Source organism: Podarcis tiliguerta (genome assembly GCF_965153285.1).
Source record: "Podarcis tiliguerta genome assembly, chromosome: 16".
Taxonomy (NCBI): Eukaryota; Metazoa; Chordata; class Lepidosauria; order Squamata; family Lacertidae; genus Podarcis; species Podarcis tiliguerta.
The window spans coordinates 22529018-22542873 of NC_139549.1; the positions used below are offsets into that span (position 1 = coordinate 22529018).

The 13856-nt window shown below is 43.7% G+C and overlaps 1 protein-coding gene across 4 annotated transcripts in view; it reads left to right on the plus strand.

Annotated features, from left to right (window-relative positions):
- CCDC60 (coiled-coil domain containing 60) overlaps positions 1-13856 on the plus strand; it is a 53247-nt gene that overhangs the window by 5754 nt on the left and 33637 nt on the right. Inside the window, exon 1 of one of the 4 annotated variants that reach the window (XM_083417694.1) lies at positions 10477-10598. The exons of the other annotated variants lie outside the window; for them this stretch is intronic. The gene's annotated coding sequence lies outside the window, so the exon portion shown is untranslated. Of the gene's footprint in view, positions 1-10476; positions 10599-13856 lie in introns of those variants that run through there. 4 annotated transcript variants of the gene reach the window in all.

Genomic DNA, 13856 nt, shown 5'->3' on the forward strand with positions numbered 1-13856 from the left:
CCATTTCCAATGGCTTCCCGATCATTTTCTGCCAAATGACCTCTGGCTCGCTTTTGTCATGTTGCCAGCATGATGGCTTTGTGAATCAGCCTTTCTGAGTGGCCCCTTAATGCTGATGTGTTATGCTCCGTTTTAATGTACACTTGCATTTTCCGATGTGGTTTTTTCCCTGCCTGTTCAGCGCAGCTGCTAAGCTTGCCCCACCACAAAATATTTGAAGTCTATTGTGGCGCACATGACAAGTTTTCCAACTCTACAATTCTATGACTCTAGGGTGGTTGTGAGAATAAAATGGGAGACAGGTGGGATATCTGTGTATGCCACCTTGAGCTCTTCGGGGGAAAGTTGGGATAGAAATGTTGTTATTACTGTTGGTTTTTAGCTGTGGGGAAATGATTTTTGGCATTGGCGTGGAGCCAAAATGCAGCCAAGTGTGGTTTTTTTGAAAGGAGAGAGATCTTGTGGAGTGCTTTCCCTTAAGTGATCAAAATCTGTTCCTTTCCCAGAACCAGTTCAGGGTACAAAGCAAAAAAGTGCATTTCTGCTGCATGCCAGTCATTTAGTAAATTCATCCCAGGCCTGCAGTCACCACAGCTGATACACAAGAGCACCAGTCACACAGCCGAGGGGTAAGGAGTCCCCAAGGCTCTGTCTGTTTCAGACAGAACGTCTTGCGTTCAGAAAGCAATTTCGAGGTACAGAATTTAGGTCCTTAAAGATAAGGACCACCGCTCAGGAGTAAATTGGTAGTCGAGGCAGGTGAGAGAAAATGCAGAGCGATAGGCTCCATCTGTTTGGTTCCAGTCACAAGTTTGGCAGCTGCATTTTGAACCAGCTGAAGTTCCCTGACACTTTTCTGCAAAGGCAGCCCCACATGAACTTTACTGAAGCACAAGTGGGTGTAGCCCCAGGGTGGACTATGATCATGGGACCAGGTAGGGTGGTGTCAGGCGTCAGGGAACCCTACCACCACCACCCCACCTACCCATGGCTGGCTACCAGAGACAGAAAGACAGGGAAAGCTCCTGACCAAAGTCTTTTATGCAATATGCACAGAAAGGGGCTTAGAAAGGTAGCCTCTTGGAGTAAGGGCGTTGCTCCGAGTAATCTCCCCCCCTTCCCTTCTCACTCGTCAACAACACTACCTGCCTTACAGTGGCTGCTTAAGGCCAATTGCCTCTTAGCTCTCTGCTCTCCTACTTTCACTGCCCGCCAGGTTCTGGGGGAAGGGGGATCAGGAATGCTCTCTAATGATAATGTGTCAGCCAGCTGTTCCGGCTCTGCTTCTCCCTCTTCCCCTTCTCCCATTATCTTCCAACTTTGCTCCTTCTTCTGTCTCTGAGCTGTGCCCTTCTGCAAACCACTGTTGTATTTTTTAAATTATTTTTTTAGAAAATCTTTATTAATTTTCACATAGACAAATATACATAACATATAGTACAAAAGACGATACAGATGAATATAAACAATAAAGTAAGAAAAGTTAGAAAAACAAACATAAACTAATACAATACAGTGGTACCTCAGGTTACATACGCTTTAGGTTACATACACTTCAGGTTACAGACTCCGCTAACCTAGAAATAGTACCTTGGGTTAAGAACTTTGCTTCAGGATGAGAACAGAAATTGTTCTCTGGCAGCGCGGCGGCAGCTGGAGGCCCCATTAGCTAAAGTGGTGCTTCAGGTTAAGAACAGTTTCAGGTTAAGAATGGACCTCTGAAACGAATTAAGTACTTAACCCGAGGTACCACTGTATATTACACTTACATAACAAATTAAAATATGTAACTTCCAATAATTCTCATTAAACTATTTATGTTATCTGTATTACTTGCACAGATTTATATTATTTTATTTTGTATATAGATATATAATCCATATACAAATTGTGAATATTTCTTGGTTATCAGTATCACTCTATTTCTGCAAGTATCTTATTGTTCGTACAGTACGTCTTCAAGTACCGGTATTCTTTATATATTTTCCATTCCCTAAATACCTTTAGGTTTGACATTCCTCTGAGTTTTCCAGTCTGTTTTAAATCTATACTGTCTTCTTCTTCTCTGGAAGATTCAGGGGGAGGAGGAGGCGGTCTCCACCATTCCTTCTCAGTCCAGTCCCTGACAGGTGGTAGGGTACCTAAGTGGAGGCGGAACCTGGGGTTGAGGTGTCACCATAGGTGGAGTCAACCTGTTCTGGTTTGGTCCCCCACCCCGCAACTTCCTTAGAAAAATATTGTGGACACTGATTCAGTGCAGTAGTAGCTTAACACCTTGGGGACACGGGTGGTGCTGTGGTCTAAACCACTGAGACTCTTGGGCTTGCTGATCGAAAGGTCGGCGGTTCAAATACCCACGATGGGGTGAGCTCCCGCTGCTCTGTCCCAGCTCCTGCCAACCTAGCAGTTCAAAAGCACACCAGTGCATGTAGATAAATAGGTCCCAATGCGGCAGGAAGGTAAATGGCGTTTCTGTGTGCTCTGGTTTCCGTCACAGTGTTCCGTTGTGCCAGAAGCAGTTTAGTCATGCTGGCCACATGACCCGGAAAGCTGTCTGTGGACAAACACTAGCTCCCTTGGCCTGAAAGTGAGATGAGCGCCGCAATCCCATATTTGCCTTTGAGCAGACTTCACCGTCCAGGGGTCCTTTACCTTTTTACCTTTAGCTTAACACCTGTTCTACCCAGGAAAGTGGTGGGACAGGCATTTCTTGCTACAGCAACCCCCTTGGCATCCAGGAGCATTCCCAAGCTTTGTTGTTGTTGTTTAGTCATTTAGTCGTGTCCGACTCTTCGTGACCCCATGGACCAGAGCGCGCCAGGCACTCCTGTCTTCCACTGCCTCCCACAGTTTGGCCAAACTCATGCTGGTAGCTTCGAGAACACTATCCAACCATCTCGTCCTCTGTCGTCCCCTTCTCCTTGTGCCCTCCATCTTTCCCAACATCAGGGTCTTTTCCAGGGAGTCTTCTCTTCTCATGAGGTGGCCAAAGTATTGGAGCCTCAGCTTCAGGATCTGTCCTTCCAGTGAGAACTCAGGGCTGATTTCCTTAAGAATGGAGAGGTTTGATCATCTTGCAGTCCATTGGACTCTCAAGAGTCTCCTCCAGCACCTTAATTCTTATATGCCTGTTGTCTTTGTCCATGGAGTTTTCTTGGCAGGGATACTGGAGTGGCTTCCCGGTTCCTGCTCCAGGTGGATCACATTTGGTCAAAACTCTCCACTATGACCTGACCATCTTGGGTGCCCTGTACGGCATAGTTCATAGCTTCTCTGAGTTATTCAAGGCCCTCTGCCACGGCAAGGCAGTGATCCCAAGCTAAGCACCTGATTTTTAGATAGTTAGATGTTTGCATCAGCCATCGGCCTTTGTAGTCTGAGTACAAAATACATGTACAGTGGTACCTCGGGTTACATACGCTTCAGGTTACATACGCTTCAGGTTACACACTCCGCTAACCCAGAAATAGTGCTTCAGGTTAAGAACTTTGCTTCAGGATAAGAACAGAAATCGTGCTGCGGCAGCGCGGCAGCAGCAGGAGGCCCCATTAGCTAAAGTGGTGCTTCAGGTTAAGAACGGACCTCCAGAACGAATTAAGTACTTAACCCGAGGTACGACTGTACAGAAAACTTAAGCAATTCTGGAGCCTTCCTTCTTTTGGCCGACAGAGGGTTGGCAGGAGCCCGGCCTTGGGATGACTCTCCTTGAGCCCGATTGCTCAGAACAGCCAATTGCCCTCGCCGCGAGTTTTAAGAAACACTGTAATCCCAACCGCCCTCCCCTCACTGCAGGGTTGGCTAAAGATGATACTGTCAAGTGAAAACAATGATTTAATGGCTTTGTGACATGAAGGCCCTGGGACTAATGGAACACAACCTAGAAATCGAAGCCGAGTGAATGTTTTAAGGCTCCTAGGCTGCAATTATGATACAGTCTCTGCCTGCAGCTGTCATTACAGTCACAAAATGTCAGCAGCGATTAGTTCTCTTTCAGAAGGTCAAATAACAATGGCGAGGAGGATGCCTGCGTGGTGACAGTAAGCCTGTACCAGTGGGCAAAAGCGCGGACAGCTCTCGTGATGCTTTGCAGTTTTGCTGCGATAGGACCGCTCCTTCTGCATGTCAGCATAAAGTGATTCCAGGGCCGGGTTCAAGCGAGAGACCAGCATCCTCCAAGGCAGCAGATCTCATGTTTCCTACAATTTGTTTATATATAACAAAATTTAAACCAGAACATACTGCTGTGCATTTCTCAATTTGACAAGATCCTGGGACTCTGTTTATCAGGCCTCCGTTCCCTTGAGGAGAAAGATGGCTGAAGGCATTTCTGTAATGTGCTTTTATTTATTTATTTTATTTACAGATATAAAAGATTTACAGATATATTTACAGATATATAAGGCTTATACAGATTTATCTTTTTGCTCAGGCAGCCCAGTCAGATGGGCAGGGTATAATTATTATTATTATCATCATCATTATCATTGTCGTCATTATCATTATTATCACCCATTGAATCAACCCCTGTTTTGTGGGTCCGAATCTTTTATTTGTTCTTGTTTGCTCCTAAGTATTTTTAGACTGCATTTTTATCAGTTTTAGGATGCATTTTCGTTTTAATTGTACCTCCCCCCCCCATTGTACACCGCCTCAAGGTCTTTAAAAAACATATTCCAGTTTATAAGTGCTTTGAAATAAATAAATAAAATATAAGTCAGACAGTTGTTTATTTCTTTGACATATGATGGGAGGGTGTTCCACAGGGTGGGCACCACTACCGAGAAGGCCCTCTGCCTGGTTCCCATCAAATCTCCAGAGAGGCACCCAAGACAGAATCATAGAGTTGGGAGGTCCTAGTGGGTCCAACAATGCAGGAATCACAGCTAAAGAATCCCTGACAGATGGCCATCCAGCCTCTGGTTGGAAACCTCCAATGAAGGAGAATCCACTATCTTCCAAACTTCCACTGTTGATCAGCTCTCGCCATCAGAAAATTCTTCCTAATGTTTAGTCAGAATGATCTTTTGGATGCTTCTAATTTTCCAGAGCTTTTTTTTCTCTGTCTCAGGTTTTCTCTAAACTGCTGTATCTCTGTCTTTCAGAACCTCAACCTGCTTCTATTCTTTGCTTTTTTAAATATACATAATATCACTGCACGTCCCTGCCTCCTACGTGTGTTGCAGAAATATCTATGTACAGGAGGGGCAAGCATGGGTTTTGTGGCTCATTCATCAGCATTTCGGTGCGATATCTTCCCAATATACACATTTGCGTATGTAATTTTTTCCCCTAAAGCGCACATTTTTTGCAAAACGGTTTTCCGTTCACCCAATCCAGTAGGCTCAGCTTACATTCTTGCGCATTTTTATATGTTATTTTATGTATTTTGAGGCAGACTTTGCCCCAGTGTGCGCACAGAACTGCATTTGCAAACTTTGAAGGAGTGCGAATTCCGAAAGGATGGCTGCCGTTTCGGTTTGTGCATTGTTTAAGAAAATCAGAAGACTGTCTGGGGGAATGGGAGACGAAAGACGAAGAGGTGAAATCAGTTATGATTAAATGGGCAAAAGATATATGTCATAATATTATGCTGGAAGATTGGGAAAGGTTATGGAAAATTGATTTAAAATTTATAGATTGCTCCTTGCTGAAAGAAAATTATATGAAGATGATGTACAGATGGTATATAACACCAGTACAGCTAGGAAGAATGTACAAAACCAGTTCAAATATGTGTTGGAAGTGCAAAGAAAAAGAAGGGACCTTTTATCATATGTGGTGGGATTGTAATGAAATTTAAAAGTTTTGGGAAATGATATATAACAAACTGAAGAAAATGTTCCAATTAACATTTGTTAAAAAACCTGAAGCATTTTTGTTAGGGATTGTAGGAAAAGACCTGCCAAGGAAATTGAAAAATATCTTTATGTATGCGACAACGGCGGCAAGAGTCTTAATAGCACAAGGATGGAAGAATGAGGAAATCCCGACTAAAGAACTATGGCAAGAGAAACTGATGGACTACGCAGAATTGGCAAAATTGACACACATGCTACATGACAAGGATAACTGTGATTTTAAAGATGAATGGGAACCCTTTACAAAGTATTCAAAGAAACAACAAAATGAACCGGACTCCTTGGCAGGCTTTGAATAAACATTCACAAACTTTTTCTTGATAACACTCAGATAGATAAATTAAGGATCTGTACAGTTTTGTAACATCCAGGAAATAACATAGGTTGATAAACCAGAGAGAGGAGCTGCGGGAAGTCTGGGGGGGAGGGTGGGTCAGGTTTTTGGGGTGGGGGAGGGGAAAAATGAGGGGGGATTTAAGGATGATTTTTAAAAAATATAAAATATGATGCTGAAATAATTAATAAAAAATTAAAAAAATTAAAAAAAGAAAATTAGAAGACTGGCCGGATCTAACCCCATCTAATGGCCCATCCAACTCCAGCATCCTCATCTCACAGCCGCCGACCAGATGCCTGCGTTCAACCCACAAGTAGAATCCAAGCACAAGAGGCCTCTCCCCTCTTGTAGTTTCCAGCCACTGGCATTCAGAAGCAATACTGCCTCTGAACTTTGGGGCAGACCAATGCCGTCATAGCTAGTAGGCATTGATAGCCTTCTTCCTGAGTGTCAGGGAACTGCCATCGGAGCTGGAGGCGGAGAGGAGGCTCCAGAGGGATGGCGGAGAGGGTCCCAGTAGGGAGAGAGGCAGCCCATCCGCTGGGGAAGGAAATCAGCGTAACACCAGTGGAGAAGGAGGGCACATGGGGGAATCGGAGAGGTGGCTCCAGGACTCTTCGCCGGAGACCAGCGGAGAGGGCACGGGTACTCCCCTGCCCACACCCACTTTGCGCAGAAGACTTCCGCGCAGGCAAAGTAGGAGAAGACTGGGCGTCAAACAGCTTCTGTGCTGGAAGAGGTTCAAGAAACGCCCACTGACGGATTCTGCCAGCGACTGAGGCAGCCACGGAACTTGAGGCTGTCCAGACAGAAAGGGGTCAACCAGGCAACCTAGCCAGGAGTAACGGCAACTTACCCACGAGCAACCCCTAGAACCATTACACTGAGTTTATCCAGTCCTCTTTTGAAGCCACCAAAGTTGGTGGCCATCACTACCTCCTGTGGGAGTGAGTGAATTCCACAGTTTAAATATGCGCTGCATGAAGAAGTTCTTTCTTTTCATCTGTCCTGAACCTCCCATCATTCATCTTCATTGGATATCCACCTGTTCTAAGTGTTACGAGAGAGGGAGAAACAACTTTTCTCGATTCGCTTTCTACTTGCTGTGTACAACTTTTATACAAGTTGGGCATGTCATCATCCACGGGCCTAGCTGAAGGGGGCATGGGTGGGCAACTATCCCCCCCCCCAAAAAAAACCAAGTAAATAAATAAAAATGAAAAGTAGAAATAATTAGAATATTTGAAATGCTTTGACAGATTTCACTGAGCACTTGGGGTCAAAAGAAAGTCATTTAAAACATCTGTTGTTGAGACATTTCATTCCAAATTTGCCAGACAGAGGATGACGACATGTGGGTGTCCTGTCCCCCCCCCCAACATAAATCCCAGCTATGCCCATGATGTCATTTTTCATTTTTCAAAAAGCTTGAATTACGTAGCTTCACCTTTAAATGCAGACCGAATTGACTCTGTCCTTGATTGCTGGCTTTTTGATTTCCAACAGATTCTCCGTTAGCTACCCATGCATTTTTTTACGCCTGCTTCTCAGTGAGCAGAAAGAGACACGCATGATCTGACTTAATATATGACTCTCTCTCTCTCTCTCTTTCTCTCTCTCTCATCTGGAGCAAATGTTTCTGTTCTTCTTAGGACCAGCTGCTCTGTGAGGCTGTAGTGCCAAGAGACCATGTCACTCTGCATTTTTTTATGTTGTAAGGATTGTCAGTGTGTTTATTTTGCTGTGCTAGACACTGGTCTGACAGTTGGGCGTCTAGGCTCTGAAGGCACCAAGCAGCCTCCTTCGGAGCAACTCTCCAGATGTTGGTGAACGCTGAAGACACACCTCTTTGACACACAAAATGCATATTTTTACAACACACTTTATTTTCTGCTTTTAAGTTGTTATAATCTGCACTGGCATATTAGAGTGAAGAGCAGGAAAATAGTTGTTGTAGCAGTGCTAAGAAGGCAGGCAGGGAGGTTTGTGGGGCACTGGAAAGCTCTGCAAGTACAGTCATACCTTGGGATGAATACGCTTCAGATTAAGCGTTTTTGGGTTTCGCTCTGCGGTGACCCAGAAATAACGGAATGCGTTGCTTCCGGGTTTCACCACTCACGCATGCACAGACACTCAAAATGACATCACACGCATGCACGGAAACACGACCCGCAGACGCGCAGTCACGTGTTACGTTCGCTTAAGGATGTGAATTGGGCTCCGGAACAGATCCTGTTCACATCCAGAGGTACCATTATTATTCATATTTTTTAAAATGTGTTTATTATACCCCAGGTGCAGCCTGACTTTCCTCCACCTTGAGTGTGGCTCCACCTCGCCACCCTGCCTCTATTTTTTTTTTATCAAAGTTGGAGACAGCTTATTGAGAGTCTTGAAATCAGGTCCGCAACTGTGGCTCCAGTAAAGCTCGTCCCCGTGCCAAAAATGACTTCATGAGCATGTCCTGACAACAAGCAGTTTTTTAAAATAATAACAGTGCCGTGGCCAGAGGTAGTTGCTTCCTGGAAAATATACTTGGGGTGGGGTGGGGGTGGAGAGAAATAATCTCCACTTTCCTCTTGTTTAGGTGATGGATGGAAAGCTAGAAACTGAATAGGATAGATAAAGAGGAAACTTGCCAAGGACAATAAGAGTTTCATTGGTAACATGCAACAAACAGAAGATGTGGGGAACGTTTGCGAGAAGAATCTGAAATTTTTGGCACACCTCCGAACGGTCATGGAAATGAGACAAAGCAAAGAGAGAGAGAGCTATTTAAGAAGCAGAAATGGAGATGTTGTATACAATAGGATGATTATGATTATTATTTTTTTAAAAAAACATGCCTACACAAAAGCACTGGCTCGCGTGGGTAGATTAGAAAAAAAGAAAGAAAAAACTGTGCTTTTCAGATACCCTGCCTGGGAATAGAACCAAGGCTGACTGAAATAACTCAGGGTTTCTAAGCCTAAATTTAAGAATGGCACTAATTGGATTTACATCAGAAATGGCTCTGGCATTTTAATTCTGAAAGGCAGCAATCCAGAATTAATTGACTGCAGAAGCAGCCCTGTTGCATTCATTTGGTCTGCTCTGGAAGTAGGCAGATAGTAGATTTAGGGACCTCCCCCCATGCGGTTGTCCTTTTTATCATGCGTTCATTATTTGTGCTCAAGATAAGAACCTCAGAAGCGTCTGCTGGATCGGACCAGTGGCTCGTCTAGTGCAGAATCCTGTTCTCACAGTGGCTAATGGGAAACCTGCAAGCGGGACCCAAGCATAAGAGCACTCTCCCTTCTTATGGTTTCCAGGAATTGGTACCCAGAAACATCACAGCCTCCAACCATGGAGGCAGCACATAGCCGTTATGTCTAGTAGTCGCTGACAGCCTTCTCCATCCATGATGGTATCAGGGCAGTTATACAGGCTGCTGCTTTTCAATACTGTTTGGACCTGCAGAAGTTTCAGGGCTAACTTGCTTCTCCGTTTCCAATTGGTGCACATCTTGTAATCCACCCCCCCTTTTTTATTATTTATTTATTTGGTTTTTCAGATTGAAAACATACAGCATAAAAGCAACATTCCAAGCAATCTCTTGGACTTCCCTCCTCCCCTTTGTGGGTCCTACTGTTAATCATTTCCTCCTGCATCTTTTATAATCACCCAAATCTTTTATCACTCCATTGTATCCAGCATTCACCCTTAAACGACAACCCTACTAACGATTTTAACACTTTACAATGGTTATTACAATTTTGGTCTTCCAGATTTCTGATTCTTCCAGTCATTTTAGCCATTTCGGCATAATCCATCAACTTGATCTGCCATTCTTCTCTGGTAGGGACTTAATCTTCTTTTCCATCTCTGGGCCAGTAACATCCGTGCAGCCGTAGTCGCATACATAAATAGTCTTTTCTGCTCCTTTGGGATTTCAGTACCTAGAATTCCTGAAAGGAAGGCTTCGGGGGTTTTCAAAAAGGTTATTTTAAACATTTTTTCGTCTTGTAATTTCCTGCTGAAGTCTTGTAGCTTTTTATAGCACAAATGTTCTGGTTAAGTTTTCGCCTCCCTTTTTGTTGTGCTGTAGTTGAAGAGTGCCCCTCCAAGTGGCAATAATGTGATAACATTGGGGAGACATTGCTGAGCAACTAATAACGTGGGATGATGTGTGTGGACGGTCCAGTATAAGCCCATCACCATCTTCTGACACACCAATGCACTATTACTACATCAATGGCACATTGCCCCTACGACTGGTGGTAGCATGTAATGGTTTAAAAGACCGGGAGATGGAAGAGAGATCTGGATAGAAATGAGGATGTAGCAGAATAAAATGAGATTGTTTGGACGCTCCCAAAGACAACACAATGTCAGGCTGAAATTTCAGTGTTAAGACTACACAGGTAATACAGGAAGTCTGATGCAAGAAATCTAAGGCACAATCTGCCAAAACATTGGCTGTTTTAAGACCTATAGATTTCCTGGAGTGACTTAGGCAAAATAGAGGCCTGACTCAGACATAACTACATTGGCCTGTAGGACCAAGAATGAGCGTTATGACTGCTTGTTCCCTTCTCCCCTTCTCTCAAGTGCCTAACTGCCATACATGTGGGATTTGTTAAACCACAGTTTCCCATTGAAGCTCGGACTACAACCCTGGCTTGCGAACCATCATCAATAGTCTGAAATCCTAGTTTGTAGTTGGAGCTTAAACTACAGTTTCCTGGTTCAGATGTAAGAAGAGGAAACTGTGGCTTAACAAACCTCAGATATATGGCAGTGAGAGAGCAGAGAGAAGGAAAAGGGAGGATGAAGCACAGGGACACCTTGATTCTTTGCCCAATAAACCATGGTTTATCAGATTGAGGTGGTTAATGTTTGAATCGGGTCACTGAGCATGTGCTCACCTTTGTCCTATTGAAATCAGTGGGACTTTCAGACCAATCTTAAGCATGTTTATTCAGTAAGCCCCCATGTGTTCAGTAGGATTTACATATGTCTACGCAGCAGAAAGCCCCTTTGATTTCAATGGGACCTACTCCCAGGTAATGTATACAGCATGGAAGCCTTACTCCCTCATATGCACGTTCACAATTTCTACCTAAGAGCATGGGCTGGATCATGCCCAAAGGCTTTTTAGCTCAAAGGCAATCAGGATTTTTCAAGCTCGACTAATTCATTTCCCGTTTTGTTCCCATTTGGTTTGCTGGTTTAATTAAGCTTATTTCAAGAGACATGAGAATTTAGTAAAAATAAAACAGAAAGCTGAGGAAAAATGAAAGGGAGACATTAGCAGTTAGCATTAATAATGCATATATTAAAAGCCTCTTGGGAAAACGTACAATGTAAGTTTAAAAACCTCTTGCTAAAACAGGCAGAATATAGTGAATCTTTTTCTTTTCAATTAACCACTCCATACTTAGAATAAGGTCTCTCTCTGCTGTGGAACTAAGTTACCAGCAAGATTCTAGGCCTTGCTGTTCTGGTCTTTAAAAGCAAGCTTCTAGCCCTCATGGAGGTTTGGGGTGGTTTTTTTACTGGTGCAGAAACCTGTTGCTCACAAGAGCTCCTCCGTTCACTTCTCAGGAGGGGACAGCTCTTTGCACAATGTCACAAATCCAGTGGGCCTGGTGTTTTGGTGAGCATCTATAAAAACTTTCATTGTTCAGAAGTCAGAGCTGGGAAAGGTCCCTGCCTGAGATGAATTGCTCAAGGCTGGATGATGCGGAGCTATACCAAAATTTCGTAGCTGCTGGTGGAGTATGCTCACCGTTAAACTTTGGCATAACCCCTATCTACCGCGCTCCATCCTATTTAACATCACTTATGGTCGCGTCTCACCGTTATGCCTTTATTAGAGCTAGGTTCAATGTCTTTCCAACAAACGTGCTGAGATTTTCCAAGGGCCAAGTCCCTTCAATGTGTGCTTGTGAAATGAAAACACCTGAATCTCTTCATCATGTTATGTTCATCTGCCCTTTGTACAGCTCAGCCCGTGCCAGCATACTAAACTCCATAATCCAGCCTATGGCTGGCAAACTAGTAGACCTACAGCTTGCCTGGGTACTCCAAGATGTGGATCCTTATATTATCAGGTTGCTAAATTCCTAACAGCTGTCCTCTCGTATAAGAGACGGAATGGAATGTTAGCTGATTATTGATAGATATAAGAACTTTTTATAATGACATTAGATATTGATTTTAGTGTAGTGCTTAAAAATTTTAACCTTAATTTTAAACTTTTCTTATAATGGCTAATACATGTTCTTGTAAGATGTGAACGGTGTTATACTATGTGTGATTTGTACGAGTCCGCCGTTTTTATTTGATTTGTTTTGTTCTGTGTTTTGTGTTCCAATATGGGCGAAAAGCCGAATAAACATATGATTGATTGATTGATTGATTGAGATGTTGGAGAATCACTACGGGCAAGGAGGAGGATGCTGATTTACTAAAACCACTTAGGAACGTAGGAAATTGCCTTATGCCATGCCAGACTGTTGCTCCATCTAGCTCAGTATTGTCTGTAGTGACTGGTAGAGGCTCTCAGGCAGGGGACATTGCCATCCCTAGCTGGAGATGTCCTTAGGGACTGAACCTGAGAGCTTCTGCCCACAGAGCTCTGACCCCTGAGCAGCGGCGCCAGCTAAGGGGGGCAAAGGGGGACTTGCGTGTCAAGAGAGGAGAAGCAGCTGAGTGACCGGGCTTTCGCTGAAAGCGCTGTTATTATAAATTATTATATATTATATATTATTTGCTTCATTTTTACCTTCAAGTTACCTGCTTGCCATCCTGACCTCCTTGAGGACAAAGGGCAGGGTGCAGATTCAATTCAATAAATAATAACTGTTTTGATTAATTCCTTACTTCCTTGCCTCTTACCTATGCCTTGAGGCAGTTTGCAAGCGCACCATGAAAAATGCTAAAAAGAGTTTTGAAAGCTGTACTAAAATCCAGCTGAAGATATACACTGAAAAACAACGCAAAAAAGGGCTCCAGCAAAGGGGGGCCAAGGAGGACTTGCGTGTTATATGCACAAGTTGCGCTGCATGCGCTTGTGATATGAGCATGTCACACAGTGCCGGCCTCCTCAATTGCAGGAGCAAACTGGCACGCCTGCCCTGGAATTATGGCCCTTCCTCAATTTGTTAGCTTCCTTTCTTACGTTCAAAACAGTGACAGAAACCTATAAAACTAGATGGATCTATGGTTTGGCTCCATTTAAGGCAGGCCTTGTTTCACTCATACCTGGTCTGAATCCTCAAGATGCAGAAGGATGAATATTGAAATAAAGGAGTTCTCTTTCCCAAAAGTTCTCTTTCCCCCTAACTTGGGGGGTGGTTAACCTGTTGGACTCCAGTTCCCAACAGCCAACCTGAGCAAAGGATGATGGGAGTTGTAGTCCAACAACATCTGGCATCCTAAAAGCTACTCCCCACAGGCCTTCCAGAAACACAGTGAGCCCGCCAGTAGTTATTTAATTTCATGACAGCTTAATACCTATTTAATTATTTGGTTATGTTTTAGTGGAAGGATTAATTATTCAATATGTTACCATCCTGTTTAATAGGGTATTACGGCGTCGGCCGCCCTGGGATCGATGAAACTGATAAAGGGCTGGATATAAATTGAACTAATAAGTAGATAAATAATTGACACGG